This window comes from Tasmannia lanceolata, unplaced genomic scaffold (genome assembly GCF_043159265.1).
Source record: "Tasmannia lanceolata isolate RefF3 unplaced genomic scaffold, GAP_Taslan_0.1 ptg000037l, whole genome shotgun sequence".
NCBI classification, from domain to species: Eukaryota; Viridiplantae; Streptophyta; class Magnoliopsida; order Canellales; family Winteraceae; genus Tasmannia; species Tasmannia lanceolata.
In genome coordinates, this window is record NW_027518714.1 from 2,888,993 (window position 1) to 2,906,230 (window position 17,238).

The 17,238-nt window shown below is 38.2% G+C and overlaps 2 long non-coding RNA genes across 3 annotated transcripts; one reads left to right on the top strand and one right to left on the bottom strand.

Moving 5' to 3' along the window:
* Positions 1 to 812: 812 nt before the first annotated feature.
* On the bottom strand, positions 813 to 3,006 carry LOC143861082 (uncharacterized). Of its 2 annotated transcripts, none has more exons than XR_013239876.1 (2): positions 2,627 to 3,006; positions 813 to 1,876 (listed from the first exon to the last, which is right to left on the bottom strand). It is a non-coding gene; the product is annotated as an uncharacterized LOC143861082 (long non-coding RNA). The 2 variants fall into 2 exon arrangements; XR_013239877.1 differs by having other exon boundaries at positions 2,605 to 3,006.
* A 3,686-nt stretch (positions 3,007 to 6,692) lies between these two features.
* LOC143860005 (uncharacterized) lies at positions 6,693 to 7,823 on the top strand. Its single transcript, XR_013239536.1, has 3 exons — positions 6,693 to 6,820; positions 7,107 to 7,180; positions 7,797 to 7,823. It is a non-coding gene; the product is annotated as an uncharacterized LOC143860005 (long non-coding RNA).
* Positions 7,824 to 17,238: the final 9,415 nt, after the last annotated feature.

Here is a 17,238-nt window from a genome sequence, read left to right on the forward strand (position 1 = left end):
ATATATATATATATATATATATATAGCAGAAGAGAAAATAAGAGAATTTTTTGTAGAATTGCACATCACTCTTTGACTTTTTTTAACAAAGGCACCCATTCAACACACATATTTTTAATCCTACCCCTTCCTTTATGCTTTTTAAGAAAGGCACCCATTAAAGCCAAATAATTTCAATCTTACCCCCTCCTTTATGCTTTTTTAATAAAAAATATATAGGGTGATCTTAACCATCTGATTTAAGAGAACAACATATTATGAAAACCTTTATAAATTGGAGGGCTAGGATCAGCCTATGAAAATGATTTTAGGGCACAACCTATTTATGTTGTGTTCCATCACAAGGACGGTTTGGTTCAACCTATGACGTTGCCTGTACCGTTCTTTGTCGGCCCGTGCATCGCGCACGGGGTTTTTTTACTGTATAGCCGAATAGAGAAGAATAGAAATTAAACCAGACTTCAATAGGGCTGTGTTATTAAGTTGTTAATCTCACGAAGCTAACGAGGGCAAAATAGACATCGGAGGACTGGGCACTACCCAAGAACTGCTTGAAACAATCCAATGGTAGATTAAAGTTGACGTGAAGTGTTTGTAACAATCCAATGGTTGATAAAAGTTGATGTGAAGTGCTTATAAGAACATATAAGAATCCAATGGTTGATAAAAGTTGATGTGAGGTGCTTGTACCACCAAAACCCAGAAGAAAAAAAAAGGAATAGGCCCGTGTCCCATGTCCCTAAAACAGACCCATGTTGTCGAGAAAATGAAAGAAAAAACAATAAATCGACTATTGAGCAATAGCATTCAACTATTGGAAAAACTATTGCATTACATATCTAACTCGAGAAGATGTACATATCTAACTCGACTATTGAGCAATAGCATTCAACTATTGGAGAAACTGTTGCATTACATATCTAACTCGAGAAGATGTACATATCTAACTCGACTATTGAGCAATAGCATTCAACTATTGGAGAAACTGTTGCATTACATATCTAACTCGAGAAGATGTACATATCTAACTCGACTATTGAGCAATAGCATTCAACTATTGGAGAAACTGTTGCATTACATATCTAACTCGAGAAGATGTACATACATAAAGAGGAGTAGGAATACACATTCCCATTGAAGAAAACAAATGCATTTACTTCAAAAAGCTATTCTAGAAACTAGAGATTATCTTGCCCATAGCCTTTGTTCACTTGCACAAGCATTTGGAGCTTTGGTAGTTGGAAGGAAATGTCTAGGAACTTGTCAAAGAAAGAGAGCAAGCCCCAAGAAGTACGTTAGCGTGAAGAATGTGAGATGCAGCTCCTCCCACGTGTATTGCCTGCGAGTCAGCAATAAAATTATACAGACATTGCTAGACATAGTTATTTCTCAAATAAAGCACAACACATTAACCCATATGATACAATTTAATATTTACAGATAATGATTTCCATGTTTATATTGTAATCACTCTCGATCTTACTATAAATAACAGCAACTTAACCGTTTATTTGGCTATAGCATCATGGTAAAACTACAACGGACTTGTGCTTTTCTTTCATTTTTCATGACTAGATTATAGAGAGAGACACTGCCTGTTACGAAAGAAAAAGCCCTAGTTAGATATCTAACTGGTTTTCTAAGAGCAATGCGCAATGTTTGAAGAGACCAACAAATTAGGAACTTGTTCAAGTTTCTCTGAAATGAAATCATGGTTAACTACGAACTTGTTTTGTGATGGCATAGAGGAATAAATTGCTTTCAAACTCTTTTCCACAACATCAACTTACAAGCGATGGTTTTGATGTAAAGCTATTGCAGTTTGTACACCTACATGGAGAAAATGGTATGTTTGCCACCGATCCATGATTGCATTCTGCAAAGAAAGACAGAAAAATAACAAGGCTGTGTTATATGGGCACTGGAAAAACTACAGCAGGAACCATATTCTTCTCTGAAATCAAATATATAGATGCATGCAAAACGGAAACCCTTGTGAAATTTGGTAAGATTAGCATCCATGATAGCTTACCCACAAGGAAATCTACCATGCTTTTGACAATTTTGAAAGCACTATCAATGAAAAAATTGATGGAAAACCAAGATTTTGTTGAGCACAAGTAATGAATAAATTTGATAAAAAAAAAAACTAAGATTTTTCTGAGAACAATTCATGCCTATAGATATCTAAGCACACCAGTTCCTCCCCCAAAACAAGAAGAAAAAACTTATCAAGAAATTAGACAAAAAAAATAAAGAGATCACACTAGATATTGAACAAGGACAGAAGATTTGGATGAAATACAAGAAAAGGGAACTCCCTTCAGTCCAAGGACAGGAAGCACAGGATTCAACTTATCTCCCGCATCATTCACTCATTTACCGAGCCATCTCTTGCTTGGTATTTGGATGAATGAGTCGGGAGCTAATTCAACCCCTCTACTTCCCAGGAGTGGACTGAAGGAAGCTCTCTTATTATAGATCTCCTATCCATAAACAACCAAACCAAACACCATCACTAGACTAAACAAAACTCTAGTAGATCCTCTCTGTCCAAAAGAAATCAAGAAATTCATGAGCATAGAAAGGAAGAATAACAAACACCCAGATAAATGGTTGTGACTACATGTTTAATCAAAATCCACACGCCATCAATCGAAAATCAACTGTTTCTAGGTATTGGGGCAAAGCAAGGGAAGCGAATAGAAAGGGAGATAAACATAGAAGAGATAAAGGTGGGGAGAAAACACAGATGTCTCAGGTGAAAGGCTAATATCTTATAGGTTAATGAAGCGGGAAAAATAGCTTGGTGGTCTCATTCGGCGCAAGGAAGTGAAGAAACCGACTGGACGGAGAAAACAAAATCTAAGAGAAGCCCTTCTGTTTATACAACCACACCAAAGAAAGCTCATGGATCTGAGAAGTGAGAATGGAAGGGTAGCGTTAAATAGAGATAGGCTGAGATCAGGCAGTATTAAATGTAAAAGGAATAAAAAAAGGGGGCAGTGATAAATCAACCCCCATATATCTTAAACCGACCCCCATATAGGGCAGTGCTTAAAGAGAGAGAGAGAGACATGGGGTCGACCCCAATATAGGGCAGTGCTTAAAGAGAGAGAGACATGGGGTCGATTTAAGATATTAGGGGGCCGATTTATTCCTGCCCTAAAAAATAAAAAAAGGATCCCATTCATCCATTGACCCCAGAGTCCATTACTTTCTTTCCTTGCTCTTCTCTTTGGCTCTGATCACTTCTTTTTCCTGGTGCTGTTTTTTCTGGAAGACTACCTTTTTTTTTCCTGACAGGACCTTGACAAGACAGAATTTTTGTGTTCACTTCTTTTCCAGGGGAAAATATTATATGTGAAATTTCTTATTTAAAAGCTGAAAATGACGTGGAAATTGACTTTTTTCCTGTTACTCGAGATTTGGTTTCCGATTAAATATATCGGAAAGAGGCTTTCCAAGGAAAACGAAACATTTTCCTGGATTCCTTTTCCTTCTGCCATGTCACCTGGAAAGGAAAGGAAAATGAAACTCTTTCCTTTTCTTTCCGGGGAAAAGAAGTGAACAGAGCTTTTGTTACTTCTTATATATATTTTTCACTTTAGTCCTCCCAAACCCTAATTTGTTAAGATGACTTTTAATTCTAATTTATTCAAGCCAGGCGAATCCCTATGGCTCTGTTTGGTTAGATGAGATTTTAGTGGAAGCAGTAGTCAACGAGGAGGTGACAAGGGTGGGATATGTGTAGACAAGAGAAGATTAGAGGGAATTTTGGGGAATTTTGGTAGTGTGTTTGGTTAGATGTCAAAGCATGTGGGAGAATGGAAGGGTGTCATTAACAAAATAAATAGTAGAAGAGAGAGAAAGAGGAGAGAGAAAGAGAGAAAAAAGTAATGATTACACATGGCATTTCATATTCTACTCTTCTCCCCTCTAAAATTTACCAAAAACAAGGCTTGGCATTGGAAAAGTAGGGGAGGGGACAATCCCGCCACATAGGCACCACCTAAGCAAAAAGCTAATAATGATGTCTCTTTCATGTCTAGTAGTCCAATGGAGTTTGAGCTAAAAAATGACAACCAAACAACATTTGGTATTTCATATTCCTAGAAATGCTCAGCCGTCTTCCCTACTTTTTGCAACCAAACAGAGCCTAAGCTAAGTGTTATACCCCTTAATCTCTGTTTGCAACCAAACAGAGCCCATAAGACACCAACACTAAAAGTCATGTGATTAAGATGACATCAGACGCACTTGGTCAAAAAAGAAAAGCAATGTAATTACGGGTGCCAGAAAAATAAGCCCAGATATATATTAATATTCCGACCATTGATCCGTGTTGCATTAAACAAGAGAAAATAAAATAAAATTCAAGATATCCTCATCATACAAATCGAATTAGATATTAACCTGAAAAATTGCCCAGACAAACTTACAAAAACCCTACCACATTGCAATCAAGTGGTCCCTTTCTTATTTGACAAAACTTGGTGCACGTTCACTATAAAGTGATACAGATCCTAACAAAATCGTCCTAGAAAAATTTAAATATTTTTTATAAGTAATGAAATTTTTTATTGATAGATTGGCAGAGTTTAGTCACATGCCAACCAAAATTATCAATAAAATGTTTCTAGTGAAAGAGACTTCATTCATGGATCGAAATGTGACCTCAAAACGTAAACTTGTGTCTAATAAAATGTTTAATATGCAAATAATTAAGAATTCTGTAGTAAATTTCATGCCTCTAAACGGAGCTAGAATGCTCACCTTAAACTCATAGATAAATGGGAAAACGAGGGTTAGCGCAGTTTGGTTATCTTAAATACTGGGGTGGGGTCAGATTGAGCTTTTGATGAGAAAATAATTGGAATCAACCTGAACCTGACCCAATTTTATGGTAAAAGCTCAACCCGAATTCCCAAAAATCAACCCGAGCTCAGCACATGTGATTCCTCCAAACCACCATCTTATCATCCTAAGACAAACAATAAGGAATCACATGTGTAATTTACAGATCTAATGAACTGAGAGGAATCATAGTAATAAGATATAACTAGTACCTCATTCTCATTTGGGCCCTTCATTCAGTAGGCACTATCATGGAGATTACAGGGAAGAAAATTGCACTTAACGGATGAGAGGAGAAATTACCTAATCAATGAATGCAAAGTTCTAGTTGATGAAAAAAGAGCAAAATCTAAATGTGTTTTTTTTTTTAAATTTTCAATGCCGATTGCTATTTGATCATTAGCATGCTGGCCTAGATTGAATGCATTGATTATAAAAGATCTGCATTGAAAACATATGTCAGAGCTAGGGAGATACACGGCCTGTATAGTGCTCTACTAAAATCACAAATACCAAAATAAAGACTTTTACTTGTCAAAACACTTGCAAGAATTTTGTGTTCATCAGTTTCCCTTCTCTAAATCTCTACACTTCTCCCACCACTATTTTCATCTTACCTTCTCTACACAAATTACTACATATTTAAAAACAATAATCACTCCCAAAATATCTAGCGACATTAAACTCGTTCCCATGAGTCTTAGGTAACACAAACAACTTTTTAGAAGTCCTCAAAAGAATCTTTGACAATCCAGGGGCCTCGCATAAAGAACCCTAAAAAACATGGAAAGGACTCTTCAATTTTCAATACATCACAATTATCTTAGAACCCCACAATGACTCTTCGCTTATCAGGGAGCATTGATTTTGATTTACACATTCCAACATAGCATGTAATTGGGTAGTTGAAGATTTATATCACACTTAAGCATAATTACAAGGTTAGAAAGGCTTAATAAGTTTGATATTCACATCATAACATTTCTATGTCCACCCCAACAAAGTGAATGGTCTGAATCATACTGCCGGCTAACGTCATGTGAAATAGGCCCACCCAAATGCTTTGATGCTTGTTTTAGGAGCATTGCGCTTATCTGACAGGAGATTGAAAAGGTAATAATACTATGAGAAGACTTAATCCAAGAAGCAAATGAAAAAAGCCTAATTAAAGCTAGCATTAGTGTGGTTAGGTCACTACGTAGTAAGCCATGTCCTGAAGACACACAGCCAGTAATTTGCCAGTATAACCTTTGCGGGCAGATTTATAACCTTTACCGCTGGTAATTCTTTGGTCCCAACTTTCTTGGAGTGAGATGACACTAATTAGAAAATTTGCAATTGCCAAACTATTAGGGCTGTCTGATTAAATGACTTTCAATATAGGAAGTAGTGGTTTACATTCAAGTTCTCCAATCAAACAAATAGCAATGTTGGAACAAATATTTGTTCAACATACTAAATTAGATGACTATAAGTTAGGGGTCGCTTGATCTGATCATTCAATCAAGGTGGAGCCCGGGAAAAGGCTCCATATTTAATAAAGAGTAAAATAGGTATAAATATATTTTTTAAAGCTCCAATTTTTGGGTGCTCTCCTAAGAAACTTTAGGGGCCTGTTCAGTTGTGCCGTGAAACGGAAATGGGGGGCCTTTTCTGTGGAAACGAGCGTAAGTGGTCGTTTAGTTGGCAAAAGTCAGAAAGCGGTCGGATTTCTCGCGTCCCACCTGGAATCCGAATAATCTCGCGTGGCAGGGCATTTTCCGCCGGTTCGAATCCGTGAAATATACTCGGATTCCATTTTCTTTTCCGCGACTTCCGTCAAAAAAAGCGACACCACGAACGTAGCCCTAAAACCCGTCTTCTCCTTCGTCTGCAACTTCAAGATCGAGGTGCGATCTCCACTCCTCGCGTCGGCTACCACCTCCTCCCTTCTGCTATCACCTCCTCCCTTCGGGTAGCACAGGTAGGCATCGTCTCCTTCTCCTCTTTCCCTCGTTTTGCAATTTTTTTTTTCACTTCTTGTTAGATATGCCAAGATCTGTGATTTTAAGGTATGGATAGATGTATTTTTATTTGGAATCTTTCCATCTAACCCCTTTTCCATTTCTTCTCAATTTTTCTGCATTTTCTTTATTTTCTGTGTTATTTTTTTGATTTTTTCAGCAGAAGCTGTTTATTTTCTTCCTTTTTCTTAGGACATTTGGATTTTTAGTGTCTCAGTTGGCCGAATCGCATGCGCAACTGAACAGACCCATACAACTTCATCTTCTACCTCTCGTTGGCGGAAACTCCACTCCTCGCGCTCTTCCTCGGCAAGAAACAGGTATGCCTCATCTCTACCCCTTTTATTTTTTGTATTTTTTGGGCTATATACTCTATTCTTATGCCTTGGTCTATGTTTTTTGGTTCTTCAATCTTTATTTATTTTTTTCTTTTTGGTTTTTTGCTTCAATCTATCGATTTTTTGAGGAATTTTTTTTGGGGCTTGGATCCTTCGTGAGCTTGAATATTATTTTTTTTGGGCGTGATTTTGGGTTATCCTTTGCTAAATTTTTTACCCTAAAGCCAGGGTTATCCTTGTGGTTTTCGGATATTTGTAGATTTAAGTTTTCCCTAATTTTTTTTGGGGCTTAGATACTATGACGTCTGTTTTTCTGTTTTTTGCTGGGGCTTGGATACTACCACATCATTTTGTGCTGGGGCTTAGAAGACATGTTTTCTGTTTTTGGATATTAGAAGACATGTTTTGTTGGATCCGATTGAAAATCAGATTTATAGTGTATTGGTATGGAATTTAAAACTAGGGTTTTGCATATGATTTTGATCTTGGTATTGTAATGATGGATGTGGTGGAGGGATGGTTTGTGAATGAATATTAATGTAGAGGGATGGCTTCCTGTTAATCCTTTCATTCATTTTTGCTCTTCTTTGTCTTGCAGGTTGTTCGTGTCCTCATCTGAGCTTCCTTTTTAATTAAAACAAAGCCCTGTACAGAAACATTGCAACAACCATGAACCAGAACCAAGAGTTACCCTCTGGAAATGCTTAGGTGGATGAGTAGCAGAAAAAAATTCCATTGTAAACACAATTGTTTTAGCTTATTAACGGAGTGAGGCTTGGTAGTATAATAAGCATTTTTTAATGGTCAATAGTAAAATAATGATAAAAGCCAAAAATGAGTGCGATATTACTTCAACAAAAGATAAAAGCTACTGTTTTGGGCTAAACTATTAACATGAGGTGCTTCATATTTTCACTTCCATTATTGAGTAAGCTGGGATCATCAAACCCATGACTGCAATGAAGAAATACTTGGGCTCCTAACTGCTCGAGCATCGATAACATCTATAGCTTATTTAAGTCCAAGAATAACAGAGTCACTTGGCAGTATATAATCGTTTCTTTGATTCAAAAGAATCTGTAATTAGGTAGGAGAGATGCAAACCTTAGTCTTCAAGTGCCTCAGCAATCACAATCACATGATATATAACAGCAAAAAGGCAGTGGTAAATACAGTATCTGCACTATGAGAATTCAGGAAGGGCGTTGATATTCCCCCTTTTTGTAAAATATTTTTTCAACATTTTCAAACATGGCTTTTTTTGTTTCCAATAAGTACCTTGATTTCTTAATTATTAATGCTTGCTTGCCCATATTTTTACCTGAAAAAATACAAATTAACTCCGTATAATTTCTCATAGAAAATGATATTTCCACCACTTCTGTGATGTTTCTTTTTTGTTTCCCTGGCAACTGAATGCACATTCCTGTTGTTTCTTTATTGTTTCTTTTCCGTTTCCTGACAACTGAACGCGCACTCTTACTGTTAGCAGTTTCTTTTCCTTTCCGTTTTCTTCTGCCACGTCCTTTCCGTTTCCTCCGCGCAACTGAACAGGCCCTAGAGGAAAGAGTTTCTAGTAATTTTTCCTACTGGCATTTGAAATTTCATGGCATATATAAGTTGGATTAGGACCCAAGGGATGAAAGATCTCCGATCATGCGGATTAGCTGAAATTCCTTCATTTTGTGTAAATCTCATTCAAAATAAAACATTGTATTTTTCTGTGGATCCATCTGATTTGATTTTTCTTTTAAATATCCACTACTTCCATTAACAACATGTTGATGACCAAAAGCAAAACTTCCCTTACATGACCCAAAAAATGAGAACTCACAGTGTCATCACCTAATCAAGAAAAGCATAAAATAGAATTAAATCTAAGCGTTGGCCATTGATTTCTATCCACAAATCAATGGCTATGGAAAGTCAAATCCATGATAAGGAATATCCAAATGCTATATTTGTTTTTTTTTTTTTTTTTCTTTCTAAAACCCCGTTTTAAAAACTAGGGTACCCAAGAGTTTCTAAAACCCCGTTTTAAAAATGGTGTACCCGAGGGGTCGTTGGGTTATAGACTGAGGACCAGCTGTGAACCAGGTAACTTTGATACAATGTCAAACAACGAATTACACACGCATGCACAGCCTGTAATAACTTTAATCATACATTAAAACTTGCCCAAAAATAGAAAAGGGGAAAGAAATCCACAGAGGGTAGAGAGACTTGTTCATCAGAAGCAGACCCTCGCGGCCAAAGCTTCTGCAAAGACATCAAAATCAGAAGCAAGTGCAAATCAAGAGCAAAAGACAGAGTAGAGACCTGTATATGAACCCAGCAAGAAAGAAAAATCCCTTGCTCCGTTTGGTTGCTAGTAAATTTTTTGTCCTAAGAAGTTTTAGTAAAATTTTCGTCCCATCCCTTATTTGGTTGCTTTTTAGCACTAGATTTTTTTTAATCCCACTCTTGTAATGATTGCTTGTGTGATGAATTTTCTTAATCACACTCTTGTAATGATTGCCTATTCATCCCTTCCCAAAATAATCTCAGGAATCAAAAAATGGTGTATGAGTATTTCTATATATATGTTATGTAATTATTTAATTTGAATCATTTGATCGTACATGATATGTTTAAAAAAGCTCAAAATATGTCGGATTTTGGGGCCCGATTAGCTTGTTAACGAGCTTGGCGAGACTCAAGGCGAACCCAAGCTGAGGTATTGAGCTTAACCAGCCGAGCCGAGCTGCCCCTGTGCCAAACCCCAGCTTATCATTAAAAATAAATAAATAAATAAAAGGGTGGCTGAGTATTTCATACCCTGGACAATAATATATGCCATAATCAAACAGCTAGCCTGTGTGGGGGTGATTAGGATAAGCAGTGATTAATGACTATTAGCAACGAGTACAGGCAAAGGAGGTACTCGGGAATGCAATAATAATGAGGGAAAGGAAATTATATAGGATACGGTGAGATTCTCCGGCAGGGCAATGTGGTGCACAGTGGCAGTGCAGTGAGTGTCTTGTCAAAAGAAAAAAGCTGCCCCCAAGAAGCACTCACCATCGCCATTTCCATCACCACCACGTCCTATCATATCTTTTCCAAACTCCTTTCCACCTATCCTATCAACTACATCTACACCTAGCCCTAAAATCTACATTCAATCCCCTGCCTTTATTTTCTTTTCTTCACATCCCCGAGCCCTAACCACTTAACTTAATAATCCAGCATTAGTTGATTTTGTTAGACCCTGTTCGTTTGGATAAAAATACAGCTTCTACGGGTGCAACTTGGGTCGGGCTCAACCCAAACCCGACGGCTTCAACCCAATTTTGGCTCGGGTTGGGTGGGCATTTCTCAGGTTGGGAAAATCTGACCCGATTTAATTTTGGATGGGGTTAGGGTTGAGGCCTTGGCAACCTGACCCAATTTGGAGGCGGGTTTGGTTAGGGCTGACCATCCTCAACCCGACGCTCAGGTTGGGTCTGATTAGGGTTGAGGGAATGCTATCTCGGGTTGGGTTGGGGTTGGCCCCAACCCGACCCAACCTTACCCGAGTTGTACCCCTAGCTTCTAGCTTTGAAAACTAGGATTGTCAGGATTTGACAATCCTAGTATATAAAAGGGAAATGATTTCAGCGCTAAATTATTTTGATAAAGATGCGCTCCACTTGTTTGTCATGTAGTATTTAAAGGTCTTTAAGAGCTTTTTGAAAACCGTAATATTCCTCTAACAGCCTTTTAAATACTACACGATAAAAATTGGAGCGCCTGTGTAGCAAAAACATTGAAGTGCAAAAATCATTTCCCTTATAAAATCGACTATTATTATAGTGTAAGCTTGTATAGTCTAATATTTTTCCAAAAGTACTATACGGCCGACACCATAGGATGTACATTTGATGGGCCACAACGTAAGTAAGTTGTGCCCAAAAAAACATTTACACAGGATGATCCTCTCCGATCTATAGAAGAACCTGTATAGATGGAGGTTGGGATCATCCAATGGAAATGTTTTTTTTTGGGCACAAGCTACTTATGTTGTGGCCCATCAAATGGTCGGGTTGGATCATCCTATGGTGTGAGCCGTACAGTATTTTAAGAAAAAATTATAACTACACGAGCTTATACCATATAAAATCCATGTTGGGTCCAAAACTAATTGAGGGAGTAAAAATTAAATGGGATTTTAAGTACAATAACCAAAAGGCAGTGATAAATCGACCCCCAAATATCTTAAGTCGACCCCCCTATGTGTCTTTCTAATTTGGAGATAGAAAGACACATAGGGGGGTCGACTTAAGATATTTGGGGGTCGATTTATCACTCCCCTAACCAAAGACCAATTCTCAAAATTCAGAATGATGGAAGCACTGATGTCTAATGGGATTGTCCCATAGGCTCTGTTCACTCGCGTTCCCGGGAGACCAAATCTCAGGAAAACACCCCTTTTTTTTCCCGAGAAGGCTAAAATCCGCATGTTCACTTGTCTTCACTGGATTTTAAAGGAGCCTAGGTGGAAAATGTCACATCTGACATGGAAATTTGGAAAAATGATGTGAAAATGAGTCTTTTCTCACAAGTGTGAGATTCTTTTTCTCTTTATTTTGGTCGGATTTGATTTCCCAGGAAAACTAGTGAAAAAAGTGGGCAAGTAGTATCTCGGGAAACCTTTTCCTGCACAGTTCCTGTGCAAGTGAACAGGCACGGGAAACATTTTCCTGCACAGTTTCCCTGGATTTCTTTTCCTAATGCCACGTCAGATTCCCGGAAAACCTCTTCTTTTCTTTTCTCAGGAAAACAAGTGAACAGAGCCATACATAACCTTCACTTTCACAGCTGGTTTTTAAACTTCTTTAATGTGTCTTTGCTTCGTCATGGTGTCCAAGAATTTGTTCATTCGGACCCAGTTCATCTTGACAGCCTACTGTTTCTCTTATGCAACGGCGCATGTGAATCTAACATCCCTCATTGTTTATTTTTCATTTATTTCTAAAGGAATGGTACTAGGGCTAGGCATATGCATAATCTGTATCCTTTTCATCTTTGATGATAGAGCCACTGAGCCTTATTCTTTGTTCTGAGATAGATAAGCCTAATGCCATCAGGTGAGTGAGCCCAAATTAGGCTTCGACTGCCCTTCAGCTACTAGCTACAATAGTTACACAATTCAAAAGGCTTTATAGTTAAAAAAAAAAAAGGGAAATTTTACAGCACTACTGTATTTTGATGAAGCCACTCCTCACTTTATTAAAAGTACGGTATGACCCTCACCATAAGATGATCCAACCGTCCATTAGATGGGCCACAGCCTAAATAGGTTGTGCCCCAAAAATTATAGAGGATTAGGATCAACCCTCTAACATTCAGATCGGAGGGTTAGTATCAACCTATGGAAATGATTTTTGAGGCACAACCTATTTAGGCTATGGCCCATCTAATGGACGGTTTGGATCATCCTATAGTGCGGGCCATACCGTACTTTTAGTAAAGTGAGGAGTGCCCTCATCAAAATACAGTAGTGCTGATAACATTTCCCTAAAAAAATAGTTCTTTCAGATTTCTAAATGGTAGCAGCCCTAAGAAAAGATGATAAAATCGCACCACTGTAGGATATTTCACGCGGCTTTTAATGTGAATTGTGGCAGACATTAACTCTCTTGATACGGTTCCCTTATTAGTCTCGAGTGAAGTTGCTTGCTGCTTCAAAAGAAGGCGCCCTTACTAAACTATAATAGGGCCTTACTCGTAGGGGCGCCACTTATAGCACTTTTTTGAAGTGCTTCAGGAAGAATCACGCTCCTCCTTACTACATTTAGCCCTTCTTAGTATAGATTGTCAGGCGCAACGGCAACTCTTGTACTATACTAAGAAGGGCATTTAGGGGGTTACCCCCTCATTAGTCAGTTCGCCATGAGGCTGGCCATGAGAAAAGTGCTAGGACAAACAGAATGACCCCGACCCCGGGCAAAACTAATCTGCTGAGCCTGTAGGCTAGAAAGGCAGCCAAATGCAACTCGTCGGCATCTGACAATGGCGGGTCCCCTGCTTCTACTTCTGCTTCCGCTCCTTCCCAATCAAGGGGAGGAGCGAATTATCCTCAGGGGATGCGAATTTATCATCGCCCTTAAAAAAAATTCCCTTTTGCAAATGGCGTCCGTGTCTCAAGATCACCTCATCAAAACACAGACAAATTAGTGAAAACTACCAGAGAAACAGTGGACTCAAGATGATGGAAATTGTGGTCCACCGACTGTGTTATGGTTAAATGAGGAACTTTGGAAATTGTAGTCCATCTCCTCTAATTGGTGTAGCTATATATGGTTCCTCACACGCTTATACCTACAAAAGCAAGTGGAGTACGATTTCCAATGACTCGAGAAGACCATTGATAAACATTATCATCAACTTTAGGAAGGATTTGAAATATATGAATAGTAGATGTGTGCACATTTGTATGACATTTGAATAAAATTCAAATTTGAAACTTCCTCCTTGGTTTATCTTTCCTTGTGGATTTAGGTAAAGCGGTCTTCTCCCCTTCCCGAATCAGTTTTGGTCAAAAACTATTCTCAAAATCAATAAACAGGCCAGAATTTGCCTATCTTCAAGTCTTACTAGTAAATGGGCTAGTGTCGAGCGTCGATAGAACTTAGCCCATTTGCGGCATCACTTGTATACGTCGGCTGACAATTCTAAACCCTTTTACATGTACATAAAATTAATCTTGGGCCCACAAGGATTGGATAATCCTCAACTTTAGATCCATAAGGCAACCTTCTTCCATAGTTGTCATGTGCTTTTGTCATTTTGAAGAATTGATCTGGAGCCGGAATAGCATTTGGATTCGTCGGCCTGCTCTGCCTGTTTTGACCAATGCATTCCCCAATCATTGTTTTAGGTAGAATCAACGAAGCAAAATGGATTCACTTCGCCTCTTCTCTTCGGCCTACTTTGCCCATTTCTTAAGTAGGGGTTTTAGCCATGTTAACAATTGCAGCCTGTGTTTCTACACCCTTACATTATCTTTTCCTTTTATTGACGCTACTCTAAATCGTATCTACCATATTTGTAGATATCCATCATGTTCCCCGAGTAGATTATTTTGAGCCATATATCATTATAATGTTAAGTCCATCAATCAAATAAAATAATATGTTCGTCCGGGAGGAGCCAATAAAGGATTTTATTATATCTCTTCCAAGACCGTTCTATTTCACCTGGTGCCTCATAACCTAACCTAAGTGGGCACCTCTCTTCCCATTCCCAATAACCCCAACACCCAATACCCCTCCAACCCCCTATTTAGTAAGGCCGTCACCCAATACCCTCCATCCCCCCTATTAGTTAGATAGGCCGTCACCATCTCTTCTTCTCACCCTCACTTCCCTATCCTCCTTTCTGACTGTTATCTCCTCTTCTTCGATCAACTTCATCTCTTAGAGCTCTTATCCTCTTTTTTGTCCAAAGGATAAAACACTATGGATACAATAATAGTATAGAATAGATTTAAGAGAGACATTCAAATGACTAAATATCAATATCAGGATGTCTATTATTAACGCAATGGCTAATGAAAGATTTTTAAAAAATTTTAACAGCATAATATAATATCTTCCCGTAAGATTAAGATATGAAGCATATCCATCTAGGTACTTATATATTAAGATATGAACACTAGCCTCGGATAGACTTTCTTAATCTGGAGATAAGGAAAAAAAAAAGGAATTAATCATAAACATAGATGACAACCACTAACAAAATGGAAACATCTGATTAAAAAGACAGAAAAGACAAGATAAGGGCTTACTTGACTTGTCGGTCAACATCCACCCAAATAATCAAAATAGTCCTAGTTTTAGGGTAAAGCTTCAACATAATACCTAGTGATTATCACCAGCGGATGCCGCCGGTGCTTATTGGATTCCCTCCGCCCAGGCAACTATGTCGGAGAAAAGTCGATGGCAAGAGATAGTCCGCTGGCCGCCATATAAATAGATCTAAATATCAGAAATAGTGTATTAGATATGTTTTTGAAGACAGGGGGACCATCTTTTTAACGTTGTAATAGCCAAGTGGAGAGATCCTTTAGCGGACCAGTGATCAAGTATTCCATTCCCTACGGCGGTGATCGAAAGGCCCCCTTTTCATTTATTTTATCCGTTTTGCCTCCCTTGCCGGGAAACAAGGAACCTTCGGGTTTTCGGACTGCATCATACTTGTTGCCATTTATCGCAATAAACTCTAAGAGGTTCACTAAATAATTGACGGTTGGCGGGTCTGTCTGTGTGTTTGCCGAAAATAGGGGGATTCGATCATTCGTTCCGAGAAATGAATATTTATCCGTTTAATGATTAATATTTGTCGTGTACCGATTTTATTTTCTTATGCCATTAAGGAAACATGATTAGAGATTCAAATCTAAGAACCATCCATGAATTCACAATCAATAACTAAAGGATCGATTATGTCCATTTTTTTTTAATTATGTGACTAGAAATCTATTTTTCTCTTTCATTTCAATATAAAATGAGATGGGAAATTTTGAGGTGTATGTGGTGTGCACGTCATTCTTTGATGCTGGATTCGCTTATAAAGGAAAGTTGCCTCTCCCATTTTTCTTTCTACAAGAGACCATATTCTGCAGCGAGAAAATCTCTCCCCAAGATTTTGACCCACCAAATCACCATTGCATCCAACGGTCACCACTAAATCTAGGGATTTCCTTTGCATGCCTTTCAAATGTTTTGAGCCTATTTAAGGCACCCCTCTCCCTCCATTGTCCATGGATTACTGATCGCTCTCTCTATATCTCTCTCCCTCTCTCTCTCTCTTCCTTGGTCGTTTTTCTGAGGTTTGAGCCAATGGAGATCTCTTCATTCCAATATGGGAAGAGGAAAGACCATATTTGCGGCTGCTGGTTCATGAATACCCTTAGGTGCGCTGGTTAAGTGCAGTGAGCGCAGTTTAAGGGCGTGCATGAACCAGGAGACGAGACTTTCTTCTCTTCTCATATTGGAGTGAAGAGATTTCTAATGGCACTTTTTTAGCTCTTTACACTTAGGCCATGTTTGGCAACTATGATTTTTTTTCCCATAGAATATTACCTTACCAAGTGCTAACAGAGGAGAGGGGCTGGGAGAGTGGAAAAGGGAGAGAATTGGGAGGGCATGAATGAGGAGATGAGGTAAAGTGGCTGAAAAATAAGGAAAACAAAAAACTTTGTTTTCAATGGAGTTTTTCTGCTACTACTAACCTTCTTCTCATCGCATGCGTTCTCGATTCTCTCCCTCTCCCACGCTCCTTTGTCCCTCTCCCACTACTTAGTAATCTAATATTCCATGGAAAAAAGGTTCATTGCTGCCAAACATGGCCTAAATCTCTCACAATCTTCAACCTCTATAATCTAAGTAACTTAAGAGGAAATGTATTTATGCACTTCATTTTAGCCTCCACTTAAGATCATGGAAAATGTAGTTTACCTGTTAATTATGTGTTAGTGTTATGCTTAAAGAGTTTCTCTTCATTTCAATGCCTTGATCTTGAATAAGACAGTCTCACATATGACATATCTCATCCATGGCATGAATATAGAGGGAATGACACCAATCATTTTCCAATCACATATTTCCTAACATATTAGTATTTTCTAACATAAAATTTTCTCATTGTATTTTCTTTTTCTTTCGATCCTCCATATCCTCTGTATATTGATTTGTTTACACAGTCTGTGACATATACAGAGGATATGGAAGATAGTAACTTCAGCGATTTCCTAATATTATATTTCCTAACATAGCTAGATTATCATTATGTACCATCTTCAATATATAGCAATGATGAGAATTTATATGATGGGTGGCCGTGAAAACACGTGAAGTCTGAAAAAATAGGTACGGCCCACTTTTTTCCATAATCCAAACCGTTCATCGGTTTGGGCACAACGTAAATAGGTTGTGCCCCAAAAATCATTTCCATAGGATGATCCTAACCCTCCGATCTGTAGAAGATTCCATAAATGAATTTTGGAAATCTCCATT